The sequence below is a fragment of the Pinus tabuliformis genome, chromosome Q (assembly GCF_031772625.1).
Source record: "Pinus tabuliformis cultivar Carrire ecotype Pingquan chromosome Q, CPIR1, whole genome shotgun sequence".
Taxonomy (NCBI): domain Eukaryota; kingdom Viridiplantae; phylum Streptophyta; class Pinopsida; order Pinales; family Pinaceae; genus Pinus; species Pinus tabuliformis.
Genome location: NC_142296.1, coordinates 1,352,966,945 through 1,352,983,279, shown reverse-complemented (window position 1 = coordinate 1,352,983,279; position 16,335 = coordinate 1,352,966,945). Strand labels below are relative to the sequence as shown.

At 38.4% G+C, this 16,335-nt stretch overlaps 1 pseudogene; it reads left to right on the top strand.

Annotated features, from left to right (window-relative positions):
* The first annotated feature begins 12,136 nt into the window (after positions 1–12,136).
* On the top strand, positions 12,137–15,605 carry LOC149224927 (pentatricopeptide repeat-containing protein At3g16610 pseudogene; annotated as a pseudogene).
* The last annotated feature ends 730 nt before the right edge of the window (positions 15,606–16,335 follow it).

Here is a 16,335-nt window from a genome sequence, read left to right as displayed (position 1 = left end):
TGAACATTTGGATCCATGTATTGGCTTGAGTTTACCTTCATGAAGGCTGATTGAACCAAGCCCCCCTTTTATTATCTTTTTTAAACTTTGTGACAATTGGAGTGCAACCGAAAGCCCCCATTGATAATCTTCCATGCACTCCTCTATCTAAGATGTCCTAGGAACTGGTCTACAATCAAGCCAGAGGCTGTCTCTAGGAAGATTTCTATGTCTCCTGAAGCATGTGTGCTACTAGTTCCATTAAAAGCAACAAAAATAGGGAAGACAGAATGGCAATGCATGAAGGCGAATGTGCAAAACATAAAGAAGTCTATAGTGGAAAGTACATAGGTGGTGAATGCGAAATCATCCCAAGATAAAGGGAAAATCATTGCCCAAATAAACAACCATGAAGAGAAAGCAAGAGAAGAAAAGAAAGGAGATTCCACCAAATTTTCCAAACCTTGGGCTCAAGTTATTAGAAATTATGCTAATAAGGAAGGAGAAACAAACATTCAGGTTGACAACATGCAAGATAGAGAAGACAAGGAAAGACAAAATAGAGCAGCACACATAATTATTAAAGGGGTGAAAGGCTATGTGAAAAATGAATGTACTCTTGACCTTGCAAGAGACTTCTTGAAAGACAAGTTGTTATGGCAAGGACAAATGTGCCAAGCATGGAGGGTGGGTAAGTTTAACAATGAGAGAGCCAGGCCCATAAAATTCATCATGCCTAACTTGCGTTCTAAGCAAGAAGCATCTCTTGAGGGGTTCTTGTTTTTTCCTAGAAGAAGATTTAACTGTAAGACAACAGGAGGAAAGGAGGGAGGAAATGTTAAAGTTTAGGGAAGCAAGAGATGAAGGCAAGAGAGCATGGATTTATAAAGGCAAAGTTGCGATAGCATGATTTGGACCTCCTTCCAAAACAGAGTAGAAAGATGGTAATAAAGAAGAGACGAAAAACTCTTCAACAGGAAATCAGGAAGCAAGGTCAGTATGGGAAAGCAGGGACAAAGTGATCTAGGTCCAGGTGTGACAAAGGACCTTTCCAAGACCTTTTAATTTTGTGATATGTTAAATTGCATTTTAAAAAGAACATAAATGAATACATCTGCATGTTGTAAAGAAGAGGAACATGACAATCATCAACACATGAAAACATAAGTCGTTGATAATGGAGTTCGTCCGGGAGGGACTACGTCTCCGGGCCCCGGTGTCAAGATCGTGTAGGCCACTGCATTAAGCGTTGTCAATAGTGATGATGTAAATAAGAGATGACATCACTATTATACAAGGAAAATTCCCTCACACAGGAGTGGCTCCAAGAGATGTTCCACTACAGGAACTCTCAGTCAAAAAGACTCCTATCAGTATGACACAAAACTCATGCATGATGATCATCCCGCCAACATGGCATACAAGGGATCTCAATGCAAACATACATGGCAACAACATGAGTATCCCATCAACATGATGACAAAGGGATCTCAAATAAAACATGATGAATCATGACAACAAGTACATCACACAGATGATTCTACATCACATCAAGTAGGAGTAATGAAAACAAGCAAGAAACAAGATCCCTCGTCAAACATCAAACAGGGATCAGTGCAGCACAATGCATCGCAAAAAGAAGTATATGAACACACTGCATATATCTCACATCCAGGGGCCATCTGAAAAAGAGGTTGTCATACCGTTGAAGCTGTTCGTACCATTGATCTCACGGCATCAAATCGCATGGAAATGGTTGCTCGCACATGAATGCTGACACCTGCACTCCACTTAGAAAAGTGGCCAAAAAATGAAATGAGCAAATGGAAACTCTGAATGCACCATCATATTTGTGGCGTCAAATTGTGCAAAATTGACTGTCAAATTTCTGAATTATGAAAAATGGAAATCTGGGGCTCAAGGAATCTTTTAGATTCCCCCTAGATTCCTCAAAGATTCTGCTCCATCGATGCACTGGAAATATGCAACTCAAAAGGTGAATCTGACCTCGGCATTGCGATCCCTGTGGAAAACCGTGAAAAACGACTATAAACTTGACTATATTCCGACATGGAGAAAAATTACCTCTTCAGGAAAATTTCAAGGATCATGGTTCCGCTCCCTGTTTCTACAGCAGTCATGGTTCCACCTACATCGATTTGCGTGCGCGCTCCTGGCCTCCTCCATCTGCCCGGGCGCACAGTGCAAATGAAAGTTTATATTAATTCTCGGGCGGATTAACCCATGTGGGGTTGGTTGGCACAATGGTAAGTAAGGAGAATAGTTGAGGAGGGTGAACAGGCAAGGATCACGGCTCGTCGGTTCTGGATTTTTTTTTTTAAATTTATATGTATATGCAATGAGTTTGGTGGGTGGCAGGGGTGGTGGCCCGCCACCGCTAATATATATATTTTTTAATATTTTAAAATGAAAATAGTCATTTTTAAAAAAATTGAAAAAGGATCGAAGGAGGCAAATTAACCAGGCCACAAATTCGCCCGGAATCTGGCCTAGGTTGGTCGGAATCCGATCGTTGGGTTTTGTCCAAATTGTGGCCTCCTTAAGCTTACCTAGTCACCAAAGTCAACTGAACTTTGACTGCTCCTAACTTTCACATACGGACTCAGTTTGACAAACCGTTCACATCACCGTGATCAGGATGATGAGATCTTCGCTCTGGTTCTAGTTTGAAATCATTCTGATCACTTTGATTTTCGATCTTCCATCAGCACTCTTTGTCCTGTGTGTGTCTGTGGAGCCACCAGGATCAATCCTCCCCACTGAGGAGCTTTTGGTCCTCCAAAAGCATGAAAAATAATCTACAACTTTTCTGTACCTTGTCTACGTCATAAGCATCCTGAAAGGCCTCGCTTCCATCTACTTCACCTTTGTTCTTCAGAGCCTTAAGCGATGAGCCGACACCTGCTACTTCTGCAACTTGTAGTACATTGTTTTTCAAATTACATGCTTGACTTTCATGACCAACTAATGACCCAAGCATCCCACACTTGCCACGAGTTTATAACACATACTCGATGGCCAAGTTTACATCAAGATGGACACAATACCCCAGCTATGAAAACAAGGCCAACATATCATTGTTGCTTCAACAAGTGATGGAAAACTCATCATCACTGCAACACATGATTTACAAACATAAGGCCAAACACTATTGTTTTGATGAAAACACAACATCACTTTCATCATTTATCATGCAACACAAAATAAGACTAGACATCATTATTGTTGAACAAGTGATGGAAAACACATCATCATTTTTACATTTTGAAATGCAACAAATGATTTACAAAAGCACGAACATGACAAGCTAGCATATTTAGAAACCATTTTTCACTTATCAAGGTGAATGGGTCACCTCCTTGTGGTGGTTTTGCTTGTCGAACAATCATTTTATCTGGTTCATGCACCGACACTTTGTCTTTAAGGCGCTGCTTTGGATGGAGCCTCCAACATGTGGCTCTTTGATGGCCACTTCTGTCGCAGTGACTGCAATAGGTTTTCTTCCTCCGGATTTTCTTAGCATGTTTCTTTCCTTGCTGTCGAGAGGGTCTTTCATACCTCATCCTTTTGTGTGCTGCCATTCTTTCCTTGTTGTCTCTGGTGTAAGTATGGCGATGAGAGCTTGCCTCAACTTTTTCTCCATAATGGAAACTAGCATGGGATGATGGGAATTTGTTCCCATCATTTTCTTTCCTTGACAATTTTGACGATGTCTCGGAAGAATCTGACACCTTGGAGCATTCTCCTTTGGCGTATCTCAAGCTTGCAAATTGAGGTCTCTGCACCACCTCGAATGGTTGAGTTATGCCTTGGTTATTAACACCAAGTTTTTCTTCCTCCTTGCGCCTTGTCCTTGTAAGGAGCCTCATGTTCATCCCTGTAATTGGGATCTCCAAATATCCAACATAAATCATACTATGTGAAGACGAAACCGAAAGGAAATCAACATCTTTTACCTCCTCTGTCGATTTGGAAAGAACTGATGAGGGCTTCTCATCATCTGTTGTTGGTGATTCGCTAGCTGTCTCAACACATTCCCCAACTTCTTTTCTCATGTACCCAAGCCCTGCCTAATGGGGTAATTCTTCTATTTTGATGGGGTTGACAATGCCTTGGCCATTAACGCCTAAGCCTTTTCCTTCATACCCCATTTTCTTCAACAGTTTGGAGCCAATTCCTATGGTATGATTTTCAAAAATAGCGAAATCATCATCAAGAAACATACATGAATTTGGAGAATTACTTTTTACCTCACATGGGTCACGCTGCAGCTTTTCTAAGGCCTCGTCCTTAGCTTGCAGCTATCGTAGCAAACTATGTTTTTCCTCTTTCTCTTCATGTAGGCGCATCTTCAATTCGACGTTCTTTGTTTGAAGACTTTGGTTGTTGTGCTTCATTTCTTCCAGGGCCTCTTCCGTGGTTGGCAACTGAAGCTGCAATCACTCCTTTTCCTTTGTCTCTTTATGTAGAGTTTCATATATTATTTCCACTCTTTTGGAAATTTTGAGCATGGTCTCATACATTGGTTTTTCATCCTCTGTCACTGCACGTTCCATTTTTTATGCTTTCAATTCACATCCACGCAAAGACCACTCCGATACCACTTGATCTAGGTCCAGGTGTGACAAAGGACCCTTCCAAGACCTTTTACTTTCGTGATGTGTTAAATTACATTTTTAAAAGAACATAAATGAATATATCTGCATGTTGTAAAGAAGAGGAACATGACAATCATCAACACATGAAAACATAAGCCGTTGATAATGGAGTTCGTCCAGGAGGGTCTACGTCTCTGGGTCCTGGTGTCAAGATGGTGTAGGTCGCTGCATTAAGTGTTGTCAATAGTGATGATGTACATAAGAGATGACGTCGCTATCATACAAGGAAAATGCCCTCAGGCGGGAGTGGCTCCAAGAGATGTTCTGCCATAGGAACTCTCAATAAAAAAGACTCCTATCAGTATGACACAAAACTCATGCATGATGATCATCCCACCAACATGGCATATAAGGGATCTCAATGAAAACATACACGGCGACAACATGAGTATCCCATCAACATGACGACAAAGGGATCTCAAATAAAACATGATGAATCATGACAACAAGTACATCACACAGATGATTTTGCATCACATCAAGCAGGAATCATGAAAACAAGCAAGAAACAAGATCTCTCGTCAAACATCAAACAAGGATCAATGCAGCTCATTGCATCGCAAAAAGAAGTATATGAACACACTGCATATACCTCACATCCAGGGGCCATCTGAAGAAGAGGCTGCCAGACTGTTGAAGCTGTCCATACCATCGATCTCATGGCATCGAATCACATGGAAATGGTTGCTCGCACATGAATGCTGACACCTGCACTCCACTTAGAAAAGTGGCCAAAAAATAAAATGAGCAAATGGAAAATCCGAATGCACCATCAAATTTATGAATTCTGAGAAAATGGAAATCTGGGGCTCAAGGAATCTTTTAGATTCCCTCTAGATTCCTCAAAGATTCTGCTCCATGGGTGGACTGGAAATATGCAACTCAAAATGCGAATCCGAACTCGGCATTGCGATCCCTATGGAAAACCATGAAAAAAGATTGTAAATGCGACTATATTCTGACATGGAGAAAAATTATCTCCTCGAGAAAATTTCAAGGATCATGGTTCCACTTCCTGTTTCTACAGCAGTGATGGTTCCACCTGCGTCGATTTGTGTGCTTGCTCCTATCCTCCTCCATCTGCCCGGGCGCACAGTGCAAATGAAATTTTATATTAATTTTCGGGCGGATTAACCCATGTGGGGTTGGTTGGGACAATGGTAAGTAAGGAGAATAGTTGAGGAGGGGTTGGGGGATCAAATCCTGCCCCTCCCTATTTTTATTACATTACAGTGTTATGTTGAAACCAAAATGCATTTGGGGGAGGTTGGGTCCGCATTGGGCAGCTCGCCCCCGTAACAACATTTAATGGGCGTATGAATATTTGGGTTGACCGTTGGTTCGGTACACAGTACATGTATTAATGGTGGTCGTTTGGTTTGTTCTTATGGGGCCACCTGCTTGGGGGCTGGCCACGTGGGCCGGGCGGGTTCGACCCCCGTCGACACCCTTACCATATTTTCTGGTGATGTTTGTTGTAATGTGGTATGGTTTCGGGTGTGTGGGTTGGGTCCACCGGAGGTGGCCCGTGCCCACCCCAATATGTAATATGGTTACGGTGGAACTAGGAGGGTGAACCGACGGGGGTCATGACCCGTCGGTTTTGATTTTTTTTTTTTTAAATTTATATATATATATATATATATATATATATATATATGTAATGAGTTTGGTGGGTGGCAGGGGTGGTGGCCCGCCACCCCTAATATTTTTTTTTTTAATATTTTAAAATGAAAATAATCATTTTTAAAAATTTGAAAAAGGACCGAAGGAGGCAAATTAACCAGGCCACAAATTTTCCTGGAATCTGGCCTAGGTTGGTCGGAATCTGGTGGTCGGGTTTTGTCCAAACTGTGGCCTCCTTAAGCCTGCCCAGTCACCAAAGTCAACCGAACTTTAACTGCACCTAACTTTCGCATACGGACTCGGTTTGATGAACCGTTCACATCACCGCGATCAGGACGACGAGATCTTTGCTATGGTCCTAGTTCAAAATAATTTTGATTACTTTGATTTTCAAGCTTCCATAAGCCCTCTTTGTCCTGATGTGTCTCTGGAGCCACCTAGATCACAAAGACTCAAATGTGAGTCTTGCATGTCAAAATAAATAACAATCAAATCATACCCAAGTTTCCTTAAGATTAGTTTGTTGGAACTGCAGAGGTTACCCATGGAGACGAGGACCTGGGTTAGGGCCTATTGCGGAAGATAGAGACATAATTTGCCTCATAGAAACACATGAGCATGAAGGGTGCAAGACACCTCTATTTGAAGGATACTAGAAGATGGCAATGTGGAACAAGGCAGCAGGGAATGGCAAAGGGCAAGGGGGTATCATGGTTTTAGTGAGAGATAAAGAAGGTCGTTTCATTTAGTTAGAAAAGGAAGACTAAAATAAGCAATTCATTTGGTTTAAAATATCAAAAAATGGTAATCACATAAGAATTGCAGCATGTTATTTTGCGCCGCAAGTTTCAAAAATCTACAAAGGTAGAGGGCTTGATCAGAAAGATCCATTTGCAGCCTTAAAATCGGATATTGCAACATATTCTCAACTAGGTGAAGTCTTTATAGTGGGTGATTTCAATGTTAGGACTGCAAGTAGGCAAGCTAGCATTCTTTGCTATAAATAAGATTGTGACCCTATTTGTTTTACAGAAGAGAGTAATCATTAGTGGGAAATAATTTCATAGGACAAGGGTTGCAATATTTTTGGTGAACAATTGCTTACTCTATGTGGGGCCTTTGATTTAGTCATTTGTAATGGCTTAACTAGATGGAAAAAGTTCGGTAATTTCACTTGCAATACTTACAATGGAGCAAGTGTAGTAGATTATGTAATTTTCTCACATGGTTTGTGTGAGAAAATGGAGGAAATTTTGATTGGAGATCAGCTGTGGGACTTAAAATTAGATCAAAAGCCAATTTATTTAAGTTTCTCTTGGACTGGAAAGAAACAATTAGAGTAAAAAAATTCAGCATGTCCAACAAAATCTCCCACAGGGCATAATTCTTTTGACTCTAGAAAATTGTAATACCTTCAAAATGACGCTAGAGAGGCTCTTCAAGAATGAGAAAATCACAATTCATGGCCTTCATAGTCATGAATTAACAACATTTATATCAATGCACACTTGCAAAGTGCAAAAGAGAAAAGGTTAAGAAGTCTGAAATAAATTTCTTTCCGGTTAAAGCTTGATTTGAAGAGGAATGCAAAAAGGCAAGGAGAATGTGGAAAGAGTCAAACAAGGATAACATAAAGCTCAAAGTGTACAAGCAATTATTAAGCAAAAAAAGATCAATTTCATGGTTTCAAGAAGGGAAGAAATAATATTCCTTGGGAAAAATAATTCCAAATTAAGATGGAAGGAGCTCCAACCGAGAAAGATACAAATTGGAAATAGTATTACAACTTTTAAATGGTTTGACTATGCAAGACAACTCTATGAGCAAGATCCCAAGGTTGACCCTCCCCTCTTGGTCAACACTGATACTGAACTCTTCACAGTGCAAGAGGTAGAGATGGGTATCAAGAAGTTGGGTGTTGGAAAAGCAAAAGACTTAGCTGAACTCCAAGAAAAATACCTAAAATGGGGTTCAACGATCCTTGCACCTCACATTACAAAAAATTTCAACAACATCATATAACAGGGGCTCCCCACAGATGGGACAGCTAGTCTAGCAATACCTCTTTTCAAGAGCAACGACGTCAATAATCCCTCCAATTATAGGACCATCATGATAAACCCTTTGTTTGCAAAGTTATTTGGAAGCATGCTAGATAATAAAATTAGCAAGTAGGCAGAAGAAAGAGATAAGCATGCTAAAGGGCAAGCAGGTTTTAGACCTAAACATTCCATAGTTGATCATTGTATAACTTTAAGACATATCATTGAAGAAGTTTGGGAGAAAAAGGAAGAAGTCTTTTGTTGCTTTGTTGAATTTAGAAAAGCGTTTGACATGGTTCCTAGGGATAAGCTTTGGCACAGAATGAAGGAACTTGGGGTTCCTAAACATTTGAGAGCAGATGTGCATAGGCTGTATGAAGAGGTGAAAGTCAAAATTAGAACTTCAACAGACATTTCTGAAAGTTTTAGAAGTGATATTGGGGTCAAGCAAGGTTGCCCATTGTCTCCTACCCTTTTTGGTTTATATATCAACAAGCTTGAGGAGTGGTTAAATTCGCAAGGGGGTGATGATATCTATTTGGGCAAGTTTGTTATAAGGCTTCTTTTGTATGTAGACAACCTTATTCTGATTGCTAAATCGGCTCTTGGTTTGCAAGAGCACTTATTATCCCTTGAGCATTTTTGTAGAAGTGTGGGGATCCAAGTCAATATCAGCAAAACGAAAGTAGTGGTTTTCTCTAGAAAAAGAAAACATAACCAACATAAGTTCTACTTTGAAGGCAACAATCTAGAAGAAGTTGCGGATTACAAATACCTCGAAATTGACTTCAACAAAAATCTAAGCTAGGATGGTTGTAGAAATAAAATAACTTTGGGGGGTTGGAAAGCATTTTATGCTTTTCAAAATAGGTGTATAGAGGTAGAGTTATGGGACTGGAAAACTGTAATGTCCCATAATAATAATAATAATAATAAATCATATAATATGATATTAAAATATAAGAAAATAAATGATAAACAATAAAGAAAAGATAATAATAGTAAATAAATAATAAATAATGAAGAAAATATAATAATAAATAAATAACAATAGTAGAGTTCTAAATAAATAAAAATAAATAGGTAAAAATAGATAAAGTTAACAAAAAATAAAATAAAATAAGAAATAATTAAATCAAGAAAACTATAAAAATAGTAAAAATAAGTAAAGTTATCAAAAAGTAAAAAGGAATAAAAAAAAAAAATTATATTAAGAGAATTATTAAATTAAGTTAAACTTAAAATAAAGAAATAAAAGTTGCATGTTGACACATGGAATGTGTGCATGCCATTCCATTTCCAATGTTTGGTCTATTTAATAGACGATGAGGAATATGAGAGATCATTCCATCATCCATTCTCTTGGGAGAAAAGTGTTGTGAGACAAAGGATTCCTTGACAGTAGTACGTTGATTGAGGGCTCGGGGGTGACCAATTGTAGAAAGATTATATGCAGCTGAGCCTACGGTTGGGTGGAGACTCGTCTCCAAAACTTTGTTGCGGTTAGCGAGATTCAAATAGCGTTCAACTCCGAAATCACAAGTAAGGAATATCATCGCTACAGGTAAGTTGCCTGTGCTCATATTTTTCAAAAATTCTATGCTAATTCGTTGAATAGAGGTGTGTTGACTGTAAATCACATAATTGGTCTAATTAGTTGCAAGTTTTAATTCGGGGTTGTTACTATTATTATTTATAAGGCTTCTTTTGTATACAGATGACCTTATTCTGATTGCTAAATCGACTCTTGGTTTGCAAGAGCACTTATTATCCCTTGAACATTTTTGTAGAAGTGTGGGGATGCAAGTCAATATCAACAAAACAAAAGTAGTGGTTTTCTCTTAAAAAAAAACATAACCAACATAAGTTCTATTTAGAAGGCAACATTCTGGAAAAAGTTGCGGATTACAAATACCTCAGAATTGACTTCAACAAAAATCTAAGCTGGGATGGTTGTAGAAATAAAAGAACTTTGGGGGGTTGGAAAGCATTTTATGCTTTTCAAAATAGGTGTATAGAGGTAGAGTTATGGGATTGAAAAACCAGTCATACTATTTTTGGGCTTCTAGTGATTTCAGTGATTCTCTATGGTTGTGAACTATGGGCCAACAATACATCTGACATGCAATGGAGACAAATTGAAAAAATTCAGAAGTGTTTGATTACAAACAAATTCAAGATTAAAAGTGAAATTCATTATACTATCTTGTTAAGTGAAACATGGGTTGCACCTATTGAAGTAATTGCTAAGGTGGGAGTCATAAAGTATTTAAAAAAAATTGAGCAATTGGAAGAGGGTACATGGCCTAAAGTTGTCTTTAATGTCAAATTGTGCAAAAAAAAAAAAAAAAACCTTGGATGCAACAAAATAACAAATGGTTTAGTAAATGGGGTATTTGCTGTTTGAACAAGTGTCCCATAAACAACAAAGAGATAAAAACTTTTGTTATGGATAAGTTCTACAAGCGTACTTGGGATAAGAAGCTAGGAAGAAAGAAAAAAATACTATATTGAAGTGTTTAATCCCACTTATAGTCATCAACCAAAAGCATACATAGAGGCCAATATTACTTAAAGAGCCAAAAGTTTTATTGCTCAGTTAAGGACTAATTCTCATCAACTCTGCTGTGAAACAAGGTGTTGGAAAATGCCAAAAGAAATGTGGGAGGAAAGAGTATGCATTTTTTGTTCTTCTGGAAAAGTGGAAACAAAAAAACATTTCATTTTAGAATGTGAGGCTTTCAAAGACAACAGAGGAAGTTATGCAGATATGCTGGCAGCTAGCTCTTGGGATAATCTATTTAGCGAGGGGTTTGTCGAGAAGTTGGGAGCATTTATTGTGAACCTTCACAAAAAAATGCCCAAATACATCAAGCAGATGAAGAAGCAATCTGCCCCATAGGCTATCTTTAGCCTCGTGGACGTTAAAATAATTTCTTTCTTCTTTCTTTCAAATAGACTTTTTGATAAACAATTATAAATAGATTTTGTTACAATATTACTATATATCCAAAAAGAAAATGCATAACTACTTTTAATTATTATTATTATCCAATTTTAAGATTATGGCCAAACCAGACAAGGCGTTGAAAATGCCAAAAGAAATGTGGGAGGAAAGAGTATGCATTTTTTGTTCTTCTGGAAAAGTGGAAACAAAAAAACATTTCATTTTAGAATGTGAGGCTTTCAAAGACAACATAGGAAGTTATGCAGATATGCTGGCAGCTAGCTCTTGGGATAATCTATTTAGCGAGGGGTTTGTCGAGAAGTTGGGAGCATTTATTGTAAAGCTTCACAAAAAAATGCCCGAATACATCAAGCAGATGAAGAAGCAATCTGCCCCATAGGCTATCTTTAGCCTCGTGGACGTTAAAATAATTTCTTTCTTCTTTCTTTCAAATAGACTTTTTGATAAACAATTATAAATAGATTTTGTTACAATATTACTATATATCCAAAAAGAAAATGCATAACTACTTTTAATTATTATTATTATCCAATTTTAAGATTATGACCAAACGAGACACCAAATTGGTGTATAAAACCCGTTGTTTGTGAGACAAAGAACCCACCTTCGCAGAGACATTGCTAAATCTACAAAAACATATATACTCTATCCCTATGATTTAATATATATATATATTAAAATTATATATATTTATTTGTAAAAAAAATTAAATACATATATAATTATTTTTATTTATTTTATTTTTTACATATCCCGGTACTAAATAAAAAATTTAGTAATTATGAATAGAAAAACCGACAAAATTCAATACGTCGTTCTTAACAATGGCCAAACATCAAAATAAAGATGACCACATCTAAACATCCATTCGTTAAACTCCTCTTCTCTCGTTGCTCGGAATTGGTGTTCTAAACTTCTTAACTTGCAAGGAGCAAACACATACTGTTTAAATCCACTTAAACTGTATCTACTTAAAATCTGCTATCACTGAAAATGTACCTCATCGCCACTGCTAACATGGATAGTTAGTAAGTACAAGCAAATTCGTTTATTGTCTTTCATTACGAGCTGTACATTTGATTGTTTTCACAGTTCTACAGTAATTATTCATGAAAAAGAAGAAACCAAATTCATATAGCTGGTCAGCATTGCATAGTGGAAGCAGATTCATCACATTATGCGCTTCGCTCTTCGTATTATTAATCAACCAGCAAGACTAAAACATGAACCCAAATTAGTTTACAGATGGACTTTCCTTCATACAAACGCCGATGCATATTTGTATTCTTCTCTGCTTAATTCATGTACACATGTCAAAACTCTTCAGAAACTGCATGGCCATATTCTCTTAACTGGATTGGATCAGAATATCTTCTTAGGAACCAAGATTGTGGGATTGTATTCGTTGTTTGGTAGGCTGGAGAATGCACGCCAAGTGTTTGACAAAATATGTCAACGAAACATCTTCTTGTGGAATGCGATCATCAGAGGATATGCCAGGAATGGGTTCTTTGAGGAAACCCTTGCACTCTATTGCCAAATGCAGCAGGAAGGTGTATGGCCAGACAGATTCACGTTTCCCTTTGCGCTCAAGGCTTGTGCCGGGCTAACTGCTCTGCAAGAGGGTAAGGAGATTCATTATCATATTGGTAGAATGGGTTTCGAATCAGATGTTGCTGTGGGTGTTGCATTGATAAATATGTATGCAAAGTGTGGGAGATTGGAGTTTGCACGCCAAGTGTTTGATAACATGTCTGAAAGAGATGCCGCCTCATGGAATGCCATGGTTGTTGCTTGTCTTCAGAATGGAGTTGCGGAGGAAGCGTTGGAGATATTTCGTCAAATGCAGCTGACAGATGTCAAGGCCAACGTGGTGACCATGGTCAGCGTGCTTCCTGTATGTGCTGAGTTAGGTGCTCTGCGGAGAGGTAAGGCGATTCATGGTTACATAATTAGAGGTGGGTTCGAGACTGATATTTCTGTGGGTAGTTCCCTTGTAGCCATGTATGCAAAGTGTAGATTTATAGATATTGCAGGTAAAGTGTTTGATTGTATGGCTGTAAGGGATGTGGTTACATGGAATGCAATGATTGCCGGGTATGTTCAAAATGAACTTTCCATTGAGGCCCTTGCTCTCTTTGATCAAATGCAGTTGGAGGAGGTGAAACCGGACCGTGTAACCATGTTAAGTGTTCTTCCGGCATGTACCCATTTAGGATCTCTACAACAAGCTCAGATGATGCATGGTTACATAATTAGAAGAGGATTTGAGCTGGATGTCGCTGTGGAGAATTCACTTATAGCTATGTATGCCAAGTGTGGGAGTTTAGATGATGGATACCAAGTGTTTGATAGAATATCTAGAAAAGATGTGGTTTCTTGGACTGCAATGATTGCAGGGTACGTTCATAATGAACATTTTCATGAGGCCTTGGAACTATTTCATAGCATGCAGGAGACAAATTTGATACCAGACTCGGTTACCATGGTAAGCGTGCTGTCAGCATGTGCCCATTTACGAGCTCTGCAACAAGGTAAATGGATGCATGATTATATAACTAGAAATGGATATGACTCGGATGTTTCTGTCAGGAATGCTCTCGTAGCAATGTACGCTAAGTGTGGAAACACAGAGATGGCATGGCATTTATTTTATGAAATGCACGTAAGAGATACAGGTTCATGGAATGCTATGATTGCATGCAGTGCCCAAAATGGACATTCTATGGAAGCCCTAACGCTGTTTCTCCAAATGCGACTATCGGGTTTGAAACCTAACTCAGTTACCTTGGGGAGTGTTCTGTCAGCTTGTGCCAATATAGGGGCTCTGCAACATGGAAAGGGCATCCATGATTACATAATCAAATGTGGATTTGATTCAGATATTTCTGTTGGTACGGCTCTCCTAGACATGTATGCCAAATGTGGGAATGTCAAAATCGCTCACCAATTATTTGACAGGATGCCTAAAAGAGATGTCGTTTCATGGAGTGCAATAATTGGGGGGTATGGAATGCATGGGCATGGAAAGAACGCACTTGAACTTTTTTCCAAAATGCAGGAAACTAGTGTAATGCCAAATCATGCAACCTTTGTTTCTGTTTTATCTGCATGCAGTCATGCAGGCCTGGTGGATGAAGGGTGGCAATACTTTGATTTCATGACTCAAAAATATTGCATCGCACCCAACGTGAAGCACTATGCATGCATGGTTGACCTTCTTGGCCGTGCTGGGCATCTACATGATGCACTTAAGTTCATTGAAAAAATGCCAATAGAACCTGATGTTGGTGTGTGGGGAGCCTTGCTTGGTGCCTGCAAAATTCATGGCAATATTGAGCTAGGAGAACATGTGGCAGCATGTATTCTTCACTTGGAGCCTGAAAATACTGGACACTATATATTTCTCTCAAACACTTATGCTGCCTCTGGGAGGTGGGATGATGTAGAAAAAGTGAGGAAAATGATGAAAGGCAGGTGCCTGAAGAAGACACCAGGTTGCAGCTTCATTGAGGTAAATAACAAGGTTCATGGTTTCCTTGCAGAAGACAGATGACACTGAGTAACTGATTTTTTTCCAACGTTTGACATTGTCTAGGCAGATGAAGGGGGCAGGATATGCCCCTAATACAAAATATTGCATGGTTGGGAAATGGTGGTGAAGAAACCCATGCTCTGCAATTTCAGAGAAAAACTAGCTGTAATTTTCGGATTTTTTCAAAGCATGATCAGGGACCACTATCCAGATTGCAAGGCACAAAGAATTTTCACATCTTTTAGGGTATTAGATGGAATTATTTACAGTTACATGATCACCTGCCTGAAGGCACTTTCTTGGGGCAATATCAATTACATAAATTATTTGAAGGTGTCACTCCCACGTATTTCTGACCTTTCTTGCAGTACACAAGAACTTGACAGGACTTCTTAGCCAATGAAATCCCATAGAATTAATAGAACCATAATTTCAAAGAAATAAGCCACTCTTGGATTAGCAGGACAAACTGGATTACATAGTGTACATCAACGTGCATCCTGTTTTTGTTCAAACCTATTGCAACTTGATTAATCTGGGCTTCAGTATCTGTAAGAAACATTTCCTAAGAAGCTCTTCCCAAAAAGCCTTCGTATCAGATCTGTGTACATAATACTTGAATAGCTTACCTTGTAGAAATGGGTGTAATAGAATGGTTTACTCCTTTTTGAGGAAATTTCCCCTAGAATAAGTTATGAAAAGTGGCATTAAATAATCTCTTGCAATACTACAAATTGATATATAATCCCCTATTTCTAGTATAGAATCCCTCAGCATCAAGGTTGCCTTTTTTTCTTGCGATGGCTGAAGTTTTTATGAACCTTGGAACCAGTTGCCAATGTGCTCAAACTTTGCTTTATTGTATGCTTGTTTTCTATCAATTTAAAACAACGCATATCAAGCAATTGTAAGCTTGCTTTTACAGAAATATGGCGGAGAATATGCAAGAGTAGTAATTTCAAATACCTGAATGAGAGCACGCTATCTTAAACAGTAAAGATGGTTGGTATAAATGGGAGTACCATCCACTGTTGGGATTGATAGATCTTTGGTTAAGTGCATATGGTTTAGAGGCTTTGGATCCATGTGAGATGTTTGATACAATACATGGAGAACTTGATTTCACTTGAGTTTTTTATGACACAATTTGTTTTTCTTTTCATTTCTTTTGAATTTTTTTATGTCCATGATACTTGGTTTCTCTTCATTTCTTTTGAATTTTTTTTTTATGTCCATGATACTTGGTTTCTCTTCATTTCAAATATACGGACTATTGGAAAGTACAGTGAGGGGCTTAAAGAAAGTTCAAATCTTCCTTGGAAAGGACATCTTGAAAATTTTGAGAGTTGTCCTTTTCATAGAAATGTTTTCAAGGAATCGATATGAAGGCATTCTTTTGAGAAAGTTTAGAACATCAAAACAGATAGTTTGTGGGTGCAATATCAGCCATCAAAGCGTACTGCTGGAACTTGTAAATGGTTTTCAGTCAAATTTTTTTTCTTCCTG